This window comes from Tamandua tetradactyla, chromosome 9 (assembly GCF_023851605.1).
Source record: "Tamandua tetradactyla isolate mTamTet1 chromosome 9, mTamTet1.pri, whole genome shotgun sequence".
Classification (NCBI taxonomy): Eukaryota; Metazoa; Chordata; class Mammalia; order Pilosa; family Myrmecophagidae; genus Tamandua; species Tamandua tetradactyla.
The window spans coordinates 46790068-46811179 of NC_135335.1; the positions used below are offsets into that span (position 1 = coordinate 46790068).

Sequence of the window (21112 nt, forward strand, 5' to 3'; positions counted from 1 at the left end):
AACTGGACTTAACTCCCTCTACACCTGTCCCTAGGGCTGGGCCCTTTCTGTGCATCTTTTTATTTTTTTTCAGCAATCACATATTTATTGAATCAGATATAATCTGTCCAGGTCATTGTATCTTATAAATAACTTCAATGGGCATTACAAATTCAAAATGAACCCTTCCCACTTCTATAAACCTGTCTTATTTCTGTATTCCCATCCCTGGTAAATATCACCATAAACCAAATTGACCTAAATTTCAAGGATCTATTGATTCTTTCCATTCCCCAAACCTTATATCAAAATGTTCATCAAACCTAATCCATTTTGCCTCCTTAATGTCTAGAAGGCAAAATGTTTGTCCTTTTCCCTCAATCCCCATTGCCACTGCAGTCATTTTATAGCAGTTCTCCCTGCCTCTGTTTTTAAAAGCAGTCTCTACTTCACTATTACCACAGTGATCTTTTGAAAACATAAATGTAAATCTAGTCACGCTTCTTTTCAGTGCCTGAAAAGGTTTCCTGAAAAGCATTCAGGAAAAGGTTCACGCTCTTGAAGATAAACTTCAAACTCTTGAAGGCTCTTCATTATCTGCTTTTTTCCCCATCAATGCCTTCAGCGTTTTTCCCATATCAACCATGCCCACAACCACACTGGACTGTTTGTAATTTCACTCCATGCTGTGCTCTTTTGTGTCACTGTGTCTTTGTATGTGTTATTCTCTCTGCCTGGAATGTATTTTCTACCCCCTCAGCACCCCCAAGCTTTGTCATCTTCAATATTTATTACAAAATTGTCATCTTCAAATATTTATTAGAAATATCAACGTTGCTATAGTAATGACCTACTATATGTTACTAAACATTTTCCTCATTTCAGGAAAATATAAAGATACAAATATTTTTGCAATTAACATGAAAATCTTAATCACTTGAAAATGGATATCTTAGGGTGCACGATGGTTCCGTGGTAGAATACTCGCCTTGCGTGCGGGTGAACCAGCATCGATTCCCGGACCATGAACCACCACCACACCCCCCCCAAAAAAGGATATCTTGGTTAGTTTATCCATAGAGTATCTAGGGCAGTGTGACAGTGGCTCAGTGGCAGAATTCTTGCATGTCATGCCAGAGACCCAGGTTCGACTCCTAGTGCCAGCCCATGCAAAAATAAATAAATAGGGTATCTAAATAATCATTGTAAAGCCTGTTTGTGCAATATGTTTCATAAATCAATTTAAGATTAAACCAAGGAAGGAAAAAATATACAGATACAGATATCAGAGTTTCTTACATTCCAAATATTAAACACTATCTTAAATAACATTTGATAAGTATCAAAATTGCACATTCTCAAAATATCAAGTAGATGAGCAGATAAACAAAATGTGATATATACATACAATAGAATATTACGCAATAGTTGGATGAAATGATGTCCCAAAACATGACAACATAGATGAACTTTGAGGACATAATGCTGAGTGAAACAAGTCAGACACAAAAGGGCAGATATATGATTTTGTAATTATGACTTTGGTAAAGTGTCCAGTGTTTTGGAGCAGCTAGAAGGAAAAATCTGAGATGAGGGAATGGTAGCTCATAACAAACTCTAGGGCCTATTCTATAGCTGCCTGTTGAAGTGTGCTTTGAAAACTTGCTTTTTTCTTTCTTTTGAAAAGAATTTGTGCGTGTATGTATATATATTTTACAACAAAAAGATGGTTAAAAAAAAACTATAGGCAGCTATAGTAGATAAATTCCTGAAATCAAAAATAGAAAATGTTTAGTAACATAGGTCACTACTATAGCAAAATGTGATATTTGTAATAACTTTCTGTATAACTTGAGAGCACGCAGCAGCTCAGCCCCCTCCCTGCATGGGAAGTACTTTCACTGGCTCACACTGCTTTTCCCTTACTGTGTCTCTGGCCTGGAAATGAATGGCAGTTCCCTCACCCCTTGGGTTTTCCCTTTATAGATATAGCTGGTTGTTGGTGTGTCCCAGGAGATGGTAAAACTTCCCTTCACCACTAATAACTGAGATCCACTCCAGCCCCTTCACATGGATTACCTGGTTCATTTCATAGATACTGAAGGTAAATACTGAGGCAGTATAGGCGAGTCTTAGAGATCCCTGAGGCTGTGCCAGGTCTCCAAGAGACCACACCAGCTGCATCTCCCACTATGCACCTGCAATCAATGAAAGTAAAATGTGATTCATAGACAGACACACACAAGCACATACTCATTTCCACACACAGCTGCAGCTCCAGTTTCTCCATAAAATTACCATGGAAAATTTACAAAATCAAAGAACAGTTCAGCACAAACTTCATCATGTATTTTCCTACTTTGTCCTGACCACAGAATAGAGAGAGTGCAAACAACCAAGGTGGAGGCTCCTCTCTCAGAACTGCAGGGACTGAGCCTGGGCTGGTTTTCAAGACCAGAGGGAGTGGCCCTACTTGCGTTTCAGTCTCCACATGGCACATGAGCTCTCTCTCTCTGCAAATGAAGCTCTCTCGTGGTCTTGCTGTCTCTGCATGCAGAGCTCTCTGTGAAATCAGTCACTGAGAAATTGTGCCATGATTTCTCCCTCAGTTATTCCTGAAAAAGTGTACATGATGGATTTAGTCTTTACTAGGAGGTCACAGTGGCTGGCTTGCTATTGAGTCCAGGGTCCTGGGTCCTGGGAGTGGACCCTGATGATTCAAGGTCCTGAGGTCCCAGAGCATGACCCTCCCCTCTCCTAAGTGGATCCAGGGTCCAGGGCCCACAGGAGATGAAACAACATCATTCAGAGTTCCCAGGCCACACAGATGGCAGCTGGCATTTTCTCTTCCTCCCCTCTGTTGTTTAAAGGAAGCAGAAGATTGAGATTCTGGACATCTGTGTCAGGGTTCAGGACAGGTACCCCATGACTGTGTGCATCAGTCTTCTTACCATTTGCCCCACAAAGAATTTAGCTGGTGCCTGGAAGGACACACTGATGAATCCACATCAGTGAGTTCCCCCTGGGTTTCCAAGGCAGGTCCAGACCCTGGAGGATCACACCCACCATGGACATGCCATGTAAGAGAGAAGTGAAAAAAAATGTTTGAAAAAAAAAAAAACACAAGTGAAGTGGACCTTCTCTGTAAATATAAGATGAGGATTGGATTTTTTTTTCTTTAAAAGAGGTTTTTGTTTTTTGTTTTTTATATTTTTGTTTTGGTGGTGCATGGTCTGGGAACCAAACCAGGTCTCCCACATAGAAAGGGAAAATTCTACCACTGAACTACCCTTGTACCACCCTGAATTTGTTTTGTCCCAATTTTACAGAGGGATGATTTATAGATAGCAAAAATGTTCTTCAGTTGTATATTTCCATGAATTCTGGAAAAAATTGAGGCTTCATCTCTCTCCAGCCAACACAGCAAGCAAACTCACCACCCTCCCCCTGTCTATGTGGGACATGATTCCCAGGGGTGTGGAACTTCCTGGCAATGAGGAACAGAAATACTGGGATGAGCTGAGACTCAGCATCAAGGGATTGAGAAACCCTTCTCATCCAAAAGGGGGAAGAGTGAAATAAGACAAATTAAGTGTCAATGGCTGAGAGATTCCAAATAGAGTCAAGAGGTTATCCTGGAGGTTATTCTTATACATTAAATAGATATCACCTTGTTAGTCAAGATGTAGTGGAGAAGCTGGAGGGAACTGCCTGAAAATGTAGAGCTGTGTTCCAGTAGCCATGTTTCTTGAAAGATGAAGCTTTCACACTGTGACTGTGTGATTGTGAAAACCTTGTGTCTGATGCTCCTTTTATCTATCTTATCAACAGACAAGTAAAACACATGGAATAAAGATGAATAATAGGAGGAACAAATGTTAAAATAAATTTAGCGTGAAATGCTGGTGATCGGTGAGGGGGAGGGGTGGGGGTAATGGTTTGTATGAATTTTTTTTCTGTTTTCTTTTTATTGCTTTTTCTGAATAGATGCAAATGTTCCAAGAAATGATCATGATGATGAATATGCAACTATGTGATGATATTGTGAATTGTTGATTATATATGTAGAATGGAATTACCAAAAGTTACTAACGTTTGCGTTTGTTTGGCATTTTTTGGTATTTAAAAATTTTTTTTAATTAATAAAAAAAGAGAAAAAAATTGAGGCTTTATACCAGTTCTCTAGTTCTGCACTATTGATATTGCACACCAGATAATTATTTGTTCTGCAGAGATACTGGGTGTTGTAGGATGTTTAGCAACCTCCCAGACTCTGCCCAGTAGATGGTGTCATTTCCAATTTTGACAATCCAAAATGCCTTCAGGCTTTGTCAAATGTCCCCCCCACAGAAACCTCCTGGTAAACCATGGCCACATTTATTGGCAATATTACTCCAGTTGTTCAAAATTAAGAAACTTGAATTACCTAGGACTGGGGGCACTCATTAGATAAGACTTGGAGGACCATGTGAGTTTGGTGGCAGGATGGAGGTTCAATAGAAATATGATTAACTGCATTAAATGTTTCTAAACTTGGCAATTAATGACACTGCAGAAATCAGAATTACAAACAGAGGACTCATCAAGAAATATTACTATACTTCCTTTCCTAGGGGAGATAGGTAAGACAGATCAGATTGACTTCCACAAAAATAATATCTCACATTCAGAAACAAGAAAGAACCATATAGTCACTTTTCATGAAGATCCTTGTCTGGGTGGGGAAACCACAGCTTCTGAGAGGAAATCCCTTCCCCGCCTCCCCTATACCTGCTCCTGAGCTGGGAACCTGTTCTTGGTGGGTCTTTCATGACCCCTTCATTCCAGCCTCTTCTTGCATCCCTGAAGGTGAGGTTTGTGTCTGGGCTACCACTGCCTTCTTTTCACTGTGTCTCCTGGGTGCCATGGCTATATCTTTGGAACTCAGGGAGCTCAGCTGCTGGGAGGAGAGGTCTTTGGACATGTCAGCAGTGATGGAGATATACCCCAGTGTAAAGGGACCATAATCTGTATTCCATGATTATCTACTGTAATAAGCATGACCCCATCATTATAGCCCTTTCCTAGGAGCAAGAAGAGTCAGCTCTAATTAGAACCAATGGAGATGGAATAGGCAGAGACAATGCAGGTGAGGGACAGTCTCTGCAAGGGCTTCTTCATTTCTGGGCCCAAATCCTGCAGCTTCACCTGGAAAAACACACTGAGAACAAGTAGTAATACAAGTGTGTTCAGATACATATTCCTCATTACCTTCATGCATGAAATCCCTGGGACATTCACATCTTGAAATTCTATATGAATTTCAGAATCAGTTTGTCAATCTATGAAAATAAAAAACAGCAATTGGTGTTTTGGTAAAGATTATGTTGAATCTGTAGAACAGTTGGGTGGTATTGCCTTTGTACAATGTTAAATATTCCACTATATGAGTATTGGATAACTATCCAGTATTTAGGCCTTCTTTAATTATTCTCAACACTCACAATATTGTAAAGTGTTGCACTTCTTTTGTCAAATATATTGCTGATTCTTTTGTTCATTATGTTGCTATAGTAAATTTTATTTTTAAATTTAACTGCAAGGGTTTTAATTGCAAATTTGTTAAAATACAATTGACTTTTTTATTTGATCTTGTATCCTGCCATTTTGATTAGTTTTTAAAACTAGGTGTATATTCCTTAAGATTTTCATTTACGAGATTATGTCATTGTGAAAAGAGATTCTTCCTATCCATTACCTATGTCTTTTTATTTTTATTTCGTAAGTGGTTTGGCTAGAATCTCCATTTCTTGATTCTAGAAGTGGAATGATCAGATAAGTAGATATAATTTTGGGTGTTATTGTTATTGTTAGTGTTTTTCCTGATCTTTCATCATTATGCATCATATCATATGTGAGTTTTTCATTGAAAAGCAGGTCGAAGAAGTTCTCTTCTCTTCTTAGTATGTTAAGTGTTTGTGTGTGTGTGTGTGTAGGTAAGAGTGTTGGAATTTGTCAAATGGTTTTTCTATGCTTATTGAGATGAATTGCGTGTTTTTGTCCTTCATTAATTAATATGATATATTATCTTGATTGATTTCCATACATTGAATTAACCGTGCATTCCTGGGGAAAATACGTATGGTCATACTGTATAATATTTTTTTACATGTTGCTTCTTATGTTTAGTTTATATTGGTTTGAGGATTTGACAATTTGTACAATACTGTGCCTTCATGCTAAAGATTGTTCTGTCTTTTTCATATTTAATTGATTCTTTTATCATTCCAAAGATATTTGAAGATAGAAATTTTCTGTGGTATCCATTTTGTCTTGTCTACTCATGTGATGACATACTGACTCTATTTATATTTGAGAGGATGGGTTTCATCATTCCATTAGAATCTGCCCAGGAGCACTTTTGTATTATCTTGGTCCTTAAAATGTTAAATTTTACTAGAATATGCACTGTCACGATTTTTTAATTTTTTGTTTGCTGTTAGAATTATTGCATTCCATTATTCCTTGGTTTGAAGATTTTGTGAATTCTTCATCTCACAGTATTATAACATTGCTTCTCTGGTTATTGTTTCTCCTCTCCTTGGCTTTCTTTTACTTTTCCCTGAAAACTCCATTAATTTTTTTTTTTGCATGGGCAGGCATTGGGAATCGAACCCAGGTCTCTGGCATGGCAGGTGAGAACTCTGCCACTGAGCCACCGTGGCCCACCCACTCCATTAATATTTGTTGAAATATTTTTTGTTCTTTATTCTGTCCTTTATTATTCTTAGGCTTTCAATTTATTTACTCCATCATTTTAATACATGATGGGATAAGTACTTTTTAACTCAATGTTTCATCCTCCAAATTGATCCATTCATTAATTTAGCCAAATGTGTTTGCTATTATTGTAACCCTAACTTTATTTTGTCTTCTTCATTTTTTTTGGCTTCTTGATTCTTACGGTCATAATTTTAATTTGATTTTTGTTTAAATCAGCATATGTACATTAAACTTATTTTCATTTTTACTTACATTTCATTAAATTCAACACAAGTGTATATTCTATATCTTTCATCAAAAAGGGAATGTTAATGATTTATTATGTAATTCGCTTGAACTATATTATTATATAGCCATGTTGCAATATGTTACATTCAAGAACTGTTCATGATAAGACAGGAAGTGAAGGGGCTTTCAGAGTAAAACGTTCATCTAACTTGGTCAATGTACAAATGAAGACATCAAGGCTGAGGGGTTTTAGCTGCCTCAGTTGCACAGGTGTGCCCTGTCAGGAGCAGAACCAGAATAGGTGTTGCCTGTGCAACCATGGTGCTCAGAGACGAGAGCTCACACAGGTTTCTTCTTGTTTGTGAAAGGTTATAATTACATTACTAACAGTGGTAATAATACCTAAGAGAACTGGGTCCATACTCTATAATTCACACATAGAGAATAATGCACACTCCAATAGGTCATATAGTGAGTAGAGGATGGAGTTGTGCTGTGCTTTCCACCCCTGCTGACTTGAGCTCTCTCCGTTAAGTCACATGCAGCAATCCCAGGATTCAGTGACAGAAGGGTGATTTTTCAAGGGGTCCTGCTTCCTGAGAAGTGAGTGTTACTCTGACCATAGTAGGCTCGTCCCTTCTACAAATCATTCAGAATGCTACTCTAATGCCAGGGATCATGTATGCCCTCTTCCAGATGTACTGCAAACCATTTTCAGTCAATCTAAAATTCACTGGCATTGTTCTAGAAAGCAAGATTTAGAAACATCTGGAACCCATGGACATGTACATGAAGACCAGCTTACAGATGGTATTGGTATTACAGGGCTGCTCTAACAACATATCATCAATTTAATGGCTCAACACAACAGAAATATGTTATCTCAGAATTCTGAAGGCTAGAAGTCTGAAATATGTCGGGGAGAATCCTTCCTTGCCTCGTCTGGCTACAAGGAGTTTGTCGGCAATACTTGGGTTTCAATTTCAGTGACTTCACTTTGCTAGTAGATGAATTTGCTTCCCAATTACATGCATACACAGGAAAATATTTCAAAATATTTATGCATTTTATCCATTCCTAATAACAAGAGGTTAAGGATTCCTTCTCAACAATTCTTACTAAACTATCACTTCACGATCTCTGATCAGGTAACTATCGTAAGATATATCGGAGAAAAACTGCTTTTAACCTCATTTCAAGACAATTCATTAGGAAATGTTAACAACAAATGGAGTAGTGAATCTCCAAGGAGTCAAATAAAATAAATATCCAAGACTTCATACTGTTATTTTTTTCATATCCATAAAATTTATTTTAAAAAATATTAAAAACTAATCATACAGGAACGTTTATTATTAGCCTTAAAAAGTCTGTTTCCCATTGTACTGGTTTGAAACGATGTATGTACCCTAGAAAAGCCATGTTTTAATCCTAATCCCATTTTGTAAAGGCAGCCATTTCTTCTAATCCCTATTCAGCACTATATGCTTGAAACTATAATTAGATCATCTTCCTGGAGATGTAATTTAATCAAGAGTGGTTGTTAAACTGGATTAGGTAGAAGCATGTCTCCACCCATTTGGGTGGGTCTGGATTAGTTTCTGGAGTCCTATAAAAGAGGAAACATTTTGGAGAAAGAGAGTGATTCAGAGAGAGCAGAGAAAGCTGCAGCAACACGAAGCAGAGTCCATCAGCCAGTGCTTTGGAGATGAAGAAGGAAAATGTCTCCCAGGGAGCTTCATGAAACAAGAAGCCAGGAGAAGAATCTAGTAGATGATGCCGTGTTTGCCATGTGCCCTTCCAGCCCAGAGAGAAGCCCTGACTGTGTTGGCCATGTGTTTTCTCACTTGAGAGAGAAACCCTGAAATTCATCTGCCTTCTTGAACCGAGGTATCTTTCCCTGGATGCTTTTAATTGGACATTACTAGAGACTTGTTGTAATTGGGACATTTTCTTGGCCTTAGAACTGTAAACTAGCAACTTATTAAATTCTCCTTTTTAAAAGCCATTCCGTTTCTGGTATATTGTATTCCGGCAGCTAGTAAACTAGACACCCTTGTTCTCATCTTCTGACCTTTTCCCAACTTCCCGTCAGGCTCATCGCAGTCACTATCCTTAGGCAAACCTGGTGTTGCTCCCAAGTAGAGCAAAATGAAGACACATTCACTGCCACCCACTTTGGGGGATGCCTGGCTGCAGAGAAAATGGTGCTCCTGGCGCTGAAGGGTAACTAGGAAACTTGTCAGGCAGAGCGGGATAGCTTTCCAGCGCGGAGGCAGAATAGACCTGCTGGAACGCCCATGCGCACGGGGCTGGAATTCCTGCAAAGGCCACTTTGGGGAGTTCCGGAGAAAGCCGGGGATGCCCGGGGATGGCCGGTAGGAACAGAAGGCCTGGGATAACAGAGCGCCTGCAGCCCGAAGTCTTGGCGATAAACCGGCGTGTGTCACAAGAGCAGAGTGAAAGCTGGGCTAATAGATGAGGCGAATTCTGGGGGGACTGGGGCAGCCCGGGAAGGAAGGGAGAGCGGGGATGATGCTGGGGGCACTAGGGACGGAGAAGCCGGGGTATTTGAGGGCGACTACGGTCCTTGCAGGGCTGAGAAAAACGAGAGGACAGCTGTGGACATGTCGAGAGGAAAAGGCGCTGTGGAGACCTGCACAAAGGCTGACAGCCCCTAGATGTCCGTGACGGTGGAGTTGGGGAAGCGGCCGGCGCGGACACGATGGTGGGCGACGAGGTGGCTGCCTAGGCCCCTGGGAGAGACTCTGAGGGGCTGAGAGACGGGCTGGCCGCCAAAGGGAAATTGCTGGTCAAAGACGTGAACGGAGTAAGAGCAGTGAGCAATGGTTCGAGGGGGTGGTGGAGCCATGTGGTGGGAAGTAAATACCCCTATTTAGTGGGTATTGGAACCATTCACGGGAGAACTGGGCAGCCCTACAGGCACGGTTAAGGCAAGCAGGTAAGGTCATGAGGCCCCAAGACCGGGGTGTACGCGCGGCCCAAGGTCCCTGCAGCCTTAGGGCGCCATGAGCGGGCCCAGCCGCGTGAGAGGGGCCCTGAAGGCCGGGGGAGTGGGTCTCGCGGGCTCAGCTTTGATCCTAAAGCGACGGCCGTGACAGCGGGGAGGCGAGATACGCAGTTCTCAGTTACCTGAGCCAGGGCCGCAAGGGGGTGGCAAAGTAGCCACCGCTCACGGGCTCCGCCGCGGAAGACGAGGTAGGCACAGCCAATGAGGACTGCACTGGCGCAGCGAGGGGGTGGGGGGCGATGCTGAGTCGGTGGCTGGGGCGGGAGACTGCGCGGAGAGTCCGGGAGTAGGAGAGCGCTGCGGGACACAGCACTTGGTGGGGGCCGACGCCACAGAGTCCGAGCGCCCATCAGTGAGGGAAAACAACGAGGTCAGCCGCCTTGAAACCGCGAAGGACCGAGCAGAAGAGTTGATTAAATGGGTTTACCTGGATGTCAGTAAACCTTACAAGGCAGTCAGAAGACTGCTCACGCCAACGGGACCAGCAGCACTAGGGACAGAATCACCGGCAAGCCCAGGAGGAGCTGGGGTGGATGTCCCTTGGGAAGTTAAGAGCAAGGGGTGCCCTGCAGAAACCTATGACAACGAAGCACAATTGGGGTTGTTGGTAGATTTGGCATACGAGGTGGCATAAAAGCGGAGGTTTTGGTGAAAATGGCAAACGTTTCCTTGTAGGCTTGAGTAGCCCGAGATGCAGGCGTGGCCTGAGGGGCTGGGTGGGAGCAGAAGGACCTGCAAGTGAACCAGGCCAGGAAAAAAACAAAGGATTTGCCTGCAGGGAGGGCGTTCTGCGGGAGATCGGATTCTGCAGCGGCAGCTGCGGTGAGAGTGCGGCTGAGACCCGCCCTTGGAGCGCTGAAGACCGCAGGGCTGGGCAAGTTCGTCCCAGGCGCGGCGGCAGGCGCTGGTGAGTCGGGTGGCTGAGGGTCCTGGCTGGGGGTGCTCAAGCGGCGGGGGCTGCCGCAGGAGTCGCTGGGTCGGAAACACCGGGAGAGAAGAGCTGACTGGCTCGGTTGGGAAAAGTTTGATTCTGTGTGGGTTTTGACTTGTTGGAAAGGTCCTTATTTCTGCCCCTGCTGGGTTAGGAGTGTACAGAGTGTGGGGATTACATTCCGAAGCGATTACACTGGTTAAGGGCACCCCGACCTGCATTGTTATAAGCACTTGGCGATTGTATGGATGGGGGATGGAACTAGTTGATGTTCAGGAGAGGATGGCTCCTCTGCATATCAGGACTTATCTGGTCCAGGGACCCATCTGGAGGTTGTAGGTTTCTGGAATCAGCATGTATGGAACCTTTGTAAAATCTCAGATGAAACCCTAGGTGTTCTGTAGGATTGGCAGGAATGTTTTTTGTTGGGGTTTGGCAAGCTATGATAGGTAGCAATATCTAACAGAAGCTTGCATAAGAGTGACCTCCAGAGTAGACTCTCAATTATATGAACTCTCTCAGCCACCTATACCTTATTTGTTACACTTCTTTTCCACCTTTTGGTCAGAATGGCAATGTTGATCCCACAGTTCCAGGGCCAGGCTCATCCCTGGGAGTCATCTCCCATGCCGCCAGGGTGACTTTCACCCCTGAATGTCATGTCCCACATACTGGGGAGGACAATGATTTCACTTGTAGAGTTGGGCTTAGAGAGAGAGGCCACATCTGAGCAACAAAAGAGATCCTCTGGAAGTAACTCTTAGGCATACCTATAGGTAGACTAAGCATCTCCACTGCATACATAAGCTTCACAAGAGCAAACCTTAAGATCAAAAGCTTGGCCTATTGATTTGGGTGTACCTAATGTTTGGCACAGAATCAGGGTTTTCCCCAGTGGTAAAGTTTAATAGTTCCATATTTTTTCTCCCATCCCTCAAGGGACTTTGCCAATATTTTTTTTTTGCTTAATATATCGAGTACTCTCTTGCTCTGTTTCTTCTTATATATGTTTATCCTGAATAACTCTTTAATGGGACCCAAATTCTGTACCTCAACTGTATTTGAAGCTAATAGTTCAAGGGAAACTAGTTTATCTTTACTGAAGGCAAAACAATTGAGTATGATGACCACTTCTGCTAGGTGAACAGTCACCATTTAGTGTAATGTTTTCAGTGCTTTCAACTGAGGCTCAGCCCAGGAAAAATATCTCAGCAAATCAACCACCTGCTCACTAGAGTAGTAGCCCTGCACATATTCAAGGACTTTTAATTTCCATTCTGTGAGAAGAGCCTTTCTGATTTCATCAGCACTGTTTTGAAGGACTTTTGTCCAGCTTGACTCCTACCTCTACTTGACACCTTCACAGCTGTATTTTCCCACTGGGCTTTGCTGATGGTGGAACGCCTCAGCCGAGACTGGAAAAGCTACAAGACAAACTCTGCAAAAGCAGCTCAAAATGCAGACTTGGGGAAATGAAAATTTCCACTAGAAAACAAAACCACAACCCCTCTTTGTCAGATAGGCATCAGGCCTGAGCCTGGGTCCTGGGGACCGGCTGCGTCCTGTGAGTCTCCCGGCCAGGGCTGCCCCGCTGCTGCCTCCCGCTCCCGGATCGTCGGCCCCAGCTGCAGCCTCTAGCAGTCCCTAGCCCTTGCTGCCCAGGGCGCGTGGGGCCCTTTGCTGCCGGTGGCCATGGTTTTCTGGAGGGCCCAGGTGAGGGGGGGGGGTAGGGGAGCAAGGGGCGAAGGGTGGTGAGGGGAAACCAGCCTCACCACATACCCTACCTCCATGCTGTTATTAATAATGCTTGAATAAATAAAATTAATGGTGGATAAGGAACAGAGCCATACAAAAGAATTTCAAATAATATATAAATTCTGACCCCTTGTTGGAGGTAGAGCTTGTATTAGTTTATTAATGCTGCAAGAAATGCAATATACCAGAAATGGGTTGGCTTTTATAAAGGGAATTTATTAAGTTACAAGTTTACAGTTCTAAGGCCATAAAAATGTCCAAACTCCAAATGAGTAAAAAATATGGATTAGAAATAAATAATAGGGGAACAAATGTTAAAACAAATTGAGTAGATTGAAATACTAGTGATCAATGAAAGGGAGTGGTAAGGGGTATAGAAAAAAATAGGGTAACAAAGGTTAAAATACATTAGGTAGATGAAAATGCTAGTGCTCAATGAGAGGGAGAGGTAAGGGGTATGGTATGTATGAGTTTTTTCTTTTTATTTCTTTTTCTGGTGTGATGCAAATGTTCTAAAAAATGACCATGGTGTTGAATATACTACTATGTGATGATATTATGAGCCATTGATTGTATACCATGTATGTAATGTTTGTATGTAAAGAATGTTCATGTTGACAAAACATATTTTGTTATAGGACTTGTATCATGAATATACTAGGTGGATCACTTAAAATTGAGCAAAAGTTAACACCACAACTTTAAAAATCAGCCATATATCTGAACACACAACTCACAGAGAAAATATGAAAATATGTGTTACTAGGGAATTGTAAATCAGAACAGAAATAAGAAATTTCTACTCATCTAATATGAGAATGGCTAAAATCCAAAATACTGATAAATCTAAATGACAATGAAGATATAGAGCAACAGAGATAGGAATACAGTGCTAGTGGGAATACAAAATGAGACAGCCACACTGGAAGACGGTTTGAAATTTTTTATGTACTTAAATGTAAACTCACTGTGTGACAGAAAATTATGCTCTAAGGATTTTGCTCAAGTGATTGGACAACTTACATCTATACAGAAAAAAAACAGTGTCAATGATTATATAATCCTCCTTCATTAGATATTCTCCATTCTCCCTGCATTTGCTTACAGGGTGATTGCTAAATGGAAATGTCTAGTTAGAATGAGTACAGGTCTCTAGTGTTACTTATTACTTCACACTGCCATTGTCACTGGCTCATTCCAGCACAGCTACCATCTCCCTCAAGGTTTCTGGCATCTTCAAGATGAGGGTTTTCACACTGTTTCTTTCACAGTGATACATGGCCAAGTCCTCAGATCTCAGATTGCTCAGCTTCATGAAGGCTGTGTTCATGGATTAGTCCCTGGTCACGTGACTCTGCCCTGGAATTTCTGATTATAGATTGTTCCACCAGAGTTTACATTGACCAGTCCCATTCACTCAAACTCTTATGTCCTGCCCTGTCACACTCACTACATGAAATGGCTAGAGAAGTTGTATCCAGAAGTCTTGCAGGAGAACTTCACTGACTCTCCTACCTTCTATACTTCAAGCACAAACTGCCCTTGGGATGGGCACCTCTACCTAAGTCTAAGGACTGAATAAGAATTTACCTATAGCCACCACCACCAAGAAGAGGATTTTCCAGCCCCACTCCATGGCAAGGGAGCTATATTCACAGCAGCTTGGTGGAAAAGAGGTATGGTAGTGGAGTGATATTCTCTGGGTACAGATATATATGCATTTAACAAAACTGGCCTCAGATTATTTGCCTATTCACAAGCAGGGTATTTCATACTCAGGCCTACTCCAGTTTTGGAAGGAAAAGATAGAAGACACAGGGACTGGAGGCGAGGTAAGAAGGCAGCAGAGTGAGGAGTGGTCTTCAGTTCATTCTCCAGAGCAGCTAGTAAATAACCAGGAATGGTACAGAACAACTGCTAGGAAAACATCAGTGACTGGACACATAGTGTACACTAGTCTGGACCAGGTGGAATGTCTGAGATCCCACAAAACGATAAGTCCCTCAAGCCATGGAGGGCATGGCAGACTGGTTCCCCCAGGGGAAAGGAAACAGACTTAATTAATAGCAAGGGCTTAGCTCAACCAAGCTCCAAGTGCAGAATTAACAAATTCTGATTACTGAAATGAGGCCTCCAATATAAATAAACCTGGAATAAAGACTAAAGGAACTAGGAGTTTGTGCCCTTGCAGAGAGGGGACAGGGCTGATGGAAAAACAAAACCAAACCGGAGACTTTTTGAGTTGGGCAGCACAAAATATTGGAAAAGGTCTGGACCCCAAGAAAAGGTGGCCCCTAGAGCCTGGAGATACATAGAGCCACATACAAACTCAAGCTCTTGATTGGCAAACCTGAGGAGCAGGCGGTTTGGCTCTGAAAAGACATTTTTGCTTTTTTTTTTTTTTTACTTCTTAACATCTCATTAGATAGAATTCCAAGTATGCTCTGGCTCCAGCACTGCCCCAGGCAGGGGTATAAGTAAGGCATGTCTGAGAGACAAAGTACCTAGTCAGGTGAAAGAGGCCAATTCCCAAAAGGACGTATCTTTCCCCTGAGAGAAAAGGGCTAAGGGGCCCAGATTAAATGGAATCCCTCCTACCAAGAATTCAGACCCCTGGCACTGGAAAAGAGAAGCAATCAAAGCCTGCCTATTGCCTCAACTCTGTCTCAACCATTGCACTGACAGGGACAGTCTGCTGAAATTAAAGGCACTGCATCACTTTAAGCTGGTGGGAAGCCATGGGCAACCAAAGACAACAAGCTGGGCAGGATAGAAAAAGCAAAGATTCTACAGATTTCATAGGAAACTCTGACAATCTGCTGAGTCTCACCCTGAGGGAAAACTGATGCTGGCTACTTTCTTCTCCTGAGGTGTGGGCCTGTCTGGCCTGGGAAAATCTGACTGGGGTCTATAATATCTGAGGAGACACTCCTCAAAACAAAAAAGGCTCCGTATAGACAGGGCAAAAAAGAGAAAAACAAGGACTGAAAAATTCTGATCAGTTAAACAGAGCTTATGCTAGAAATCTAGAATAAGTTGAACTTAATGTCAAAGAACAGACAGAAAATAAAGCTGTACAGGAAGAAAACCCTAGGTAAAAGAGTAAAAACTACCGCCAGAATAAACTAATTAAGGAAATGAAATGCCTAGACATAAGCAAAAAATAACAAGTCATACTAGGAAAATCAAAGACATGGCCCAGTCAAAGGAAGAAACCAACACTCCAAATGAGATACAGGAGTTCAAACAACTAATACAGGATGTTCGAATAGACATGCAAAAACTCATCATAATTCAAATCAGTGAATTGAGGGGGGATATAAATAAGACATTGGGCAAACATAAGGAAGAATTCAAAAGTTTGAAAAAACAAATCATAGAAGTTAGGGGAATGAAAGGAAAATAGAAGAGATGAAAAAAAACAATGGAAACCTACAACAATAGATTTCAAGAGGCAGAAGAAAGGATTAGTGAACTAGATAGAGAACTGGACATCTGAAATCTGACACATAAAAGAAAACACAGGGAAAAGGATAGAAAAATATGAGCAGGGTCCTATGAAATACACAAATATGCATGTTGTGAGAGTCCCAGAAGGAGAAGAGAAGGGAAAAGGAGGAGAAAGATGAATGGAGGAAATAATCATGGAAAATTTCCCATCTCTTATGAAAGACAAAAAATTACAGATCCAAGAAGTTCACCATACCCAAATAGAATAGATCCAAATAGACCTACTTCAAGAAACTTACTAACCAGATTGGCAAATGTCGAAGACAGCAACTTTTAAAAGCAGCAAGAGAAAACAATCCCATCACATACAAGGGAAGCTTGATAAGAATGTGTGGATTTCTCAGCAGAAACTACAGAGATGATAAGGCAGTGGTATGATATATTTAAGATTCTGAAACAGAAAAACTGCCCCAAGAATTCTATACCCAGAAAAACCATCCTTCAAAAATGAGGGGAAGATTAAAATATTTTCAGACAAACAATCACTGAGAGAATTTATGACTAAGAGAATGGTTCTACGAGAAATAATAAAGGGAGCACTACAGGCAGGAGAGAGAACTCTGGAGAAGAGTGTAAAATGAAGACTGTCAGTAAAAGTAAAATGAGAAAAAAATAGATATGACTTATAAAATCCAAAAGAAAAAATGGTAGAAGAAAGTACTGCCCTTACAGTAATAATACTAAATGTTAATACATTGAACACCCTATCCAAAAAACATAGACTGGCAGAATGGATTTAAAAATAGGGCCCATCTATATGCTGTCTACAGGAGGCTCACTTTAGATCCAAGGACAGAGATAGGTTGAAAGTGAAAGAAAGATATTTCATTCCAACAACAATCAGAAAAGAGCAGGGGTAGCTATACTATTATCAGACAAATTAGAATTCAAATGTAAAACAATTAAAACAGACAAAGAAAAGAACACTAGGTATTAAAAAGAAATAATTCAACAAGAAGTCATAACAATCATAAATGTGTATGCACTGAGCCAGAGTGCTCCAAAATAAATGAGGCAAACTCTGACGGCACTGAAGGGAGAAGCAGACACCTCTACCATAATAGTCAGAGATTTTAATTCCTTGCTGTCATCAATGAATAGAGCATCTAGACAGAGAATCAATAAGGAAACAGAGATTTTGTAAAATGTGATAAATGAACTAGGCTTAACAGACATTTACAGAACAATACACCACACAATAGCAGGATACTCATTTTTCTCAAATGCTCATGGATAATTCTCAAGAATAGCCCACATGCTGGGTCACAAAGCAAGTCTCAAGAAATTTAAAAACATTGATATTATACAAAACATTCTCTCAGATCATAATAGAATGAAGTTGGAAATCAATAACAGGTAAAGGGATAGAATATTCACAAATCTATGGAGGCTAAACAATACACTGTTAAATAATCAGTGTGTCAAGGAAGAAATTACAAGGGAAATCAGTAAGTATCTTGAGGCAAATGAAAATGAAAGCACAACATATCAAAATTCATGGAATGCAGCAAAGGCAATTCTGAGAGGAAAATTTATTGCTTTAAATAACTAAAAAGAAGAAAGAGCAAAAATCAAGGAATTAAATATTCACCTGGGAGACCTAGTAAAGAACAGAAAACTAACCCCCAAAAGAAACAAAAGGAAAGAAATTATGACAATCAGAGCAGAATGAAATGAAATTGATAATGTGAAAATGATCAGGAAAATCAACAAAACTACAAGTTGCTTCTTTGAGAAAATCAACAAAATTGATGGACACTTAGCTAGGCTGAAAAAAAGAAAAAGAGAAAGGATGCAAGTAAATAAAATCAGAAATGGAAGAGGGGACCACTGACCCCACAGAAACAAAAGAGGTAATGAGAGGATACTATGAGAACTATATGCTAATAAGCTAGTCAATGTAGGTGAAATGGACAACTTCCTAGAACGACATGAACAACCAACATTGACTTGAGAAGAAAAAGATAACCTCAACAAACCAATCACAAGTAGAGATTGAATCAGTCATCAAGAAGCTCCCTAATTGGTAGACTAAATATAGTCAAGATGTCAATTCTACCCAAATTGATACGTACATTCAATGCAATACCAATTAAAATCCCAACAGCTTACTTTGCAGTAATATGAAAACCAATAACCAAATTTATTTGGAAGTGCAGTATACCCTTAAAGAGCTAAAAATATCTTGAGAGAGAAAAATGAAGTGTGAGGTCTCACCGCTACCTGACTTTAAAGCATATTATGAAGCTATAGTGGTCAAAACAGTATGATAATGGCATAAAGATAGTTATACTGACCAATGGAATTAAATAGTGCATTCAGATATAGACCTTCTCATCTATAGACAATTGATCTTTGATAATTGATCTTTGAGTCAAACCAACTCACCTGGGACAAAGCAGCCTCTTCAATAAATGGTGCTTGGAGAACTGGATATCCATATGCAAAAGAATGAAAGAGGGTCCATATCTCACACACTATACAAAAATCAACTCAAAATGGATCAAAGACCTAAACATTAGAGCTAAGACGATAAAACTTTTAGAAGAAAATATAGGGAAATATCTTATAAAACTTGTAATAGGAGGTGGTTTCCTAGATGTTACACCCAAAGCATGAGCATTAAAAAAAGAAATAGATCAATGGGATCTCCTTAAAATTAAACACTTTTGTATATCTAAGAATGTTGTCAGGGAAGTAAAAAGGCATCCTATACAATGGGAGACAATATTTGGAAACCACATATCAGATAAGGATTTAATATCCAGAATATATAAAGAGATTCTTCAACTCAACAGCAAAAAGACAAACAACCCAATTGAAAAATGACAAAACACATGAACAGACACTTCTAAGAGGAGGAAATGCAAATGGCTGAAAGGCACATAAAAAGATGTTCAACTTCACTGGCTGTTAGGGGAATGCAAATCATAACCACAATGAGATATGATCTGAAACCCACTAGAATGGCCACTATAAAAAAAGAAAAGAAAAGAAAACAACCAGTGCTGGAGAGGATGTGAAGAGGCAAACTTATCCACTGTTGATGGAAATGTAAAATGGTACAACTGCTGTGGAAGGCAGTTTGGTGTTTCCTCAGGAAGCTAAGAATACAATTGCCATATGATCCAGTAATACCATTGCTAAGTATCTATTCAGAGGACATGAAGGCAAGGGCACAAGCAGACATTTGCACACCAATGTTTATAGCAGCATTATTTACAATTGACAAGAGATGGAAACAGCCCAAGTGTCCATCAACGGATGAGTAGCTAAACAAGCTGTGATATATACATAAAATAGAATATTACACAGGTGTAATACAGAATAAAGTCATAAAGCATATAACAATGTGTGTGGACCTTGAGGACATTATGCTGAGTGAAATTAGCCAGAAATAAAAGGACAAATACTGTATGATCTCACTAACATTAATGAACTAACATTAATAAGTGAACTTGGAGAATTTAAATTAAGAACACAGGTTATCAGGAGATAGAAATAGAATAGAGATTGGGCAATTGGTGCTGAGGGAATACAGATTGTGCAACAGAACTGATTTGTAAAAATTCAGAAATGGATAGCACAATCCTGCCTGATTATAGCACAATAAGTACACTGAATGATGCTGAATTGAGTATGATAGAGGGAAAAGGGCTAGGGGCACGTATGAAGCCATAAGGAAAGATAGAGGATAAACACTGACATGGTATAATGTAGGAAAGCCTAGAGTGTACAGTGATAGTGATTAAATATAGAAATTAAAAAAATGTTTTTGCATGAGGGAGAACAAATGAATAACAGTATTGCAGGGTGTTGAAAATAGTATATGGGAAAAAATACAATCAATGTAAGCTAGGGTCTAGAGTCATCAGTATCTACTTTCACTGAATGTTTAACAAAGGCATTATGCCAGAACTGAATGTCAACAGGTGGGGGAAGATTCTGTGTGGAAGAAAAGGAAATGTTTTTAGATAGAATATGGTAGCAAAGGCATGTCTATACAATTAGGATGGATTGTATCATGTGTGAATAAAACTGTTTAAAAATGAACAGAGGAGGGGTGGGCCACAGTGGCTTAGCAGGGAGAGTTCTCACCTGCCATGCCAGAGACCTGAGTTTGATTCCCAGTGCCTGCCCATGTGAAAAAAAATGAACAGAGAGAAGCAAGTGCTAGAGAGAATGTGTAGAGAGAGAGATGTACCTATTCACTGTCGGTAGGGAAATAAGAGGTCTAGCCCCTTGGAGGGCAGTGTGGTGGTTCAAAAGGAGGTTAGGGGTGTGTTTGCCATACAATCCTAAAACCCAGTTGCTCAGTGTATACCTGAAAGAACTGAGTGTGAGGACATGAATGGACATTGGCACAGTGGTGTTTCTGGCGACAGTGTTTGTGATTCCAATGAATAGAGGTGGCCTAAGGGTACAATGACTGAGGAATTGAAGGGGGAACTATGGTGTATACATACAATGGATTACTGAGTGGCCACAAGAAGGGATGAAGTTATGATGCACGCAACTAGAGGAATGACCCTTAAGAACTGTATGTTGAATGAAATGTCAGGAACAAAAAGATAAATATCATTATGCCTCAATCATATTGACTAGCTATAATAGAAAGATTCAGTGAACTAAATTCAAGAACATGGATTATCAGGTTGGGGCTTATTGCAAAGGGTCCTAGATTGTAAGCTTTTACAGCAGTCATGTATACTCAAGAGGTGTAACCGTTAATTCTAAATTCTGAAATACTGATCTGTTTGTTTATAACATGGCTTTCCCAGAAACTTCGGGTGTTTATGTGACACCTGAGGCTCAGAGTCAGAGTGCTAAAGCTATGAAAGTCAGCACTACCCCATACAGGAACTGTTTATAATGTTGTAAAAATGATCAGACTTTGAGTACAGACATGAATGAAG

The 21112-nt window shown here is 40.6% G+C and overlaps 1 pseudogene; it reads right to left on the reverse strand.

Moving 5' to 3' along the window:
• Window positions 1–9132: 9132 nt before the first annotated feature.
• LOC143645678 (proline and serine-rich protein 1-like) overlaps window positions 9133–21112 on the reverse strand; it is a 36462-nt pseudogene continuing 24482 nt past the window's right edge.